Here is a 4,055-nt window from a genome sequence, read left to right on the forward strand (position 1 = left end):
CCATTGGAAGATGAGAACGACCCCATGTAATCAATACCCCAAACATCAAATATTTCTACTTCAAGAATCCGGGTTTAGGGCATCTCATGCCTCCGCGAAATGTTGCCAGTCCTCTGGCAAGAGTCACAAGCCTGCACAAAAGTGTTAGCATCTTTGAACATAGTAGGCCAATAGAAGCCTGACTCACTAATCTTAGCCACCGTTTTAGTGGGACCGTGATGTCCTCCATAAGGTGAGGTATGATAGGCGGTAAGAACGCCATGAGCATCCCATTCGGGAACACACCTGCGAAATAATCCATCTGCACACTCACGAAACAAAAAAGGATCATCCCAAAAATAATGTTTAACATTAGAAAGGAATTTCATTTTCTGTTGGTAGGACAAGTCAGGAGGTAGAGTACCACCCACTAAATAATTAGCAAAATTCTCATATCACGGGTGTTGCTCTACAACTGCATATAGGTTGTCATCAGGGAAATAATCATCTATAGGTAGAGAATCCTTAACCTCATCATACCTGATACGTGACAAGTGGTCTGCCACTACGTTCTCTGCTCCCTTTTTATCTTTTATTTCTATGTTGAAATCTTGGATCAAGAGAACCCACCGGAGTAGCCTAGGCTTTGATTCCGCCTTAGCTATCAAATATTTCAATGATGCATGATCAGTAAAAACAATAATTTTAGAACCGACAAGATATGATCTAAATTTTTCTAAAGCATAAATAACAGCAAGAAACTCCTTTTCCGTAGTGGCATAGTTGACTTGGGCTTCATCCAAAGTTTTTCTCGCATAGTAAATAGCATGCAAAACCTTGTCCTTCCTTTGTCCGAGCACGGCTCCTAGCGCAAAGTCACTTACATCACACATGATCTTGAAGGGAAGGTTCCAATCGGGAGCACATATGATGGGTGCCGATATCAAAGCCTTCTTAATCATGTTGAAAGCCTCAAGACACTCGTCAGTAAAAATAAATGGGGCATCCTTGAGCAAAAGCTGTGTCAGTGGTTTAGCAATTTTAGAAAAATCTTTGATGAAACGGTGATAAAACCCCGCATGACCCAAGAAACTTCTAACTCCCTTAACATTAACTGGGGGAGGTAATTGCTCAATCAGTGATATTTTAGCTTTGTTTACTTGTATGCCCTTATCAGATACAATAAGACCTAGGACTACTCCCTCTGTCACCATAAAGTGACATTTTTCCCAATTAAGAACTAAGTTGCATTCTTCACATCTTTTCAAAATTTTAGCGAGATTAATTAAACATGAATCAAATGAAGAACCATATACGCTAAAATCATCCATAAAGACCTCCATAATAGACTCTATGAAATCAGAAAAAAATGCTCATCATACAACGTTGAAACGTAGCGGGTGCATTACATAAACCAAAGGGCATTCTACGATATGCAAAAGTACCATAAGGGCATGTAAAAGTAGTCTTTTCCTGATCTTCAGGGTGAATCGGAATTTGGAAAAATCTCGAATACCCATCCAAATAGAAAAAGAATTTATGTTTGGCTAACCTCTCAAGAATTTGATCTATAAAGGGGAGAGGGAAGTGGTCCTTTTTTGTGGCGATATTTAATCTACGATAATCGATGCACATACGCCACCCTGTTACAGTTCTAGTGGGAATTAATTCATTTTTTTCATTGGTTATCACAGTCATCCCACCTTTCTTTGGTACTACCTGTACAGGACTTACCCATTTGGAGTTAGAAATTGGATACATAATACCTACATCAAGTAATTTCATAACCTCCTTCTTGACTACTTCCTGCATGTTGGGATTTAATCTTCGTTAGGGTTGAATGCAGGGCTTGTAATTTTCCTCTAGATGTATCTTGTGCATACAAAAGTCAGGGCTAATACCCTTGAGATCATCAATACTGTACCGTATAGCCTTCTTATGGGTTTTGAGAACCCCTAGAAGTTGGGAAGTTTGTAGGTCATTAAGTGCAGTACTGATGATCACGAGGTGTAGTTCCTGTTCATCAAGGAAAATATATTTTAAATGAGAAGGGAGAGGTTTTAGCTCAGGTTTCTTGACCTCTACAGGTTTTAATTCCTGAACTAAATTTACAACCTTCAATGTTTCCTCGGGGCTTAACTCTTCTAAGGAAAGAGCCTTTTCAATATTCTGTACCTCATTACCCCAAATGCTTGCATTGTCGCTAGATAAATTCCCCTAGAGAACTTCCTCTAAGGGATCCTTTGCAAGAACTTGTGGCAAGCTATCATCACAAATATCATCCATTATATCAATTACATCAATATAGCAACAATTTTCCTCTAACATAGGCCCTTTCAAAACCTTCCCTAGATTGAAAGTAACATTATCGTCACCTACATAAAGGGTTAGTTTACCATTTTTAACATCAATAATCGCTCCTGCAGTATGGAGGAAAGGCCTACCTAATGGGTATTTTTGTGTCCTCTGCCATGTCTAAAACAACAAAATCAACAGGAATAAAAAATTTACCAACTCTTACAGGTACGTCCTCTAAAATACCTAAAGGGTATTTTACCGAACGATCTGCCATTTGCAAAGTTATATTAGTAACTTTTAATTCTCCCATATTAAGTTTAGCGCAGACAGACGATGGCATGACACTGACACTAGCACCCAAATCACACAAAGCTTTATTAATAAAAACATTCCCAATATGACAAGGGATAGAAAAACTACCGGGATCCTTTAGATTAGGAGGGGATTTGTTTTGTAATAAAGTGCTACATTCCTCTGTGAAAGCTACAGTTTCTACTTCATTAAAGGCCCTTTTCCTAGTCAGAATGTCTTTCATAAATTTAGAATAAGTAGGAACTTGAGTGATTAAGTCAGTAAAAGGAACTGTAACCTACAGGTTTTTCACAACCTCTAAAAACTTACCGAATTGTTTATCAAGCTTACTCTTTAGATGTCTATTAGGGAATGTAAGCTTGATAACTGGGCTCTACACATCTCCTCCCTTATCCTGCGATTTACCCTGCATAGAAACATTAGTAGGGTTAGTATCTATTTGTAGCCCTGCAGAGCTAGCAGGATTAGCGTTTGGTATAGAGAAATCTAGATCAGGAACTGGTCTATCTTCCTTTGGCATAGGAGGTCCATCATAATGTGAACCACTCCTTAGAGTGATTGCATTGGCATGATCTGTAGGATGGATAGGTTGTGATGGTAGAGCTCCCTACTGACGGGATTGTAGGGTAGATGAAAGTTGTGCAATTTGATTGTCCATGATTTTATTATGGGCTAGGATAGAATCAATTTGCGCATCCCTACTCTCCATATGCTTTTGCATGTTGGCAAGCATTGCTCTAATTTCTGTCATGGAAGGGTCGGAAGATGATGAGGGTGATGCTTGGTTTTTCTGGCTAGCATTAGGATGATAATATTTTTGCTGTGGTGGGGTTTGCTGTTGTGGTTGTTGTGGAGAAGAGGATTTTGTACATTGGTGCTCCGGTACGAAAGATAAGGATGATTTTTATAACCGGCATTGTAGGAATTGGAATAGGAGTTATTCTGCCTATAGGTTTGAAAGGCGTTAACTTGTTCCATAGAGCTCCTACAATCTTGCTCCCAATGACCTACAATTCCACAATTTTCACAAAAAGCTTCATGGTTAGCAACAACAGAAACATTAGCTACAGAGTTAGGAGCAGCAGTAAGATTATCTAATTTTTGACAAATAGATGTTAATTGAGCTTGCAAAAAGGATACGGAATCGACATTATGTTTTCCTTTATTTGCAAACCCTCTCGGATTCCCATATTGGGAATTGTGTATTTCCATGTCTTCGATAACCTGTCCTGCATCATCCACATTTAAATTCATGAACCTCCCACTAGCTGCCGAATCTAGCACTGATCTAGAAGAATTTCCAAGTCCATTATAGAATGCTTGGATCAATTGCCATTGTGCTAGATTGTGGTGAGGGCACTCTCTCTGTAGATCCTTGAACCTCTCCCAAGCCTCATATAATGTTTCGTCGGCTTCTTGAGCGAAGTTCTGAATAACACTCCTTAGCACCGCTGTTCTTTCTACAG

Source organism: Chenopodium quinoa, unplaced genomic scaffold, assembly GCF_001683475.1.
Source record: "Chenopodium quinoa cultivar QQ74 unplaced genomic scaffold, ASM168347v1, whole genome shotgun sequence".
Classification (NCBI taxonomy): domain Eukaryota; kingdom Viridiplantae; phylum Streptophyta; class Magnoliopsida; order Caryophyllales; family Amaranthaceae; genus Chenopodium; species Chenopodium quinoa.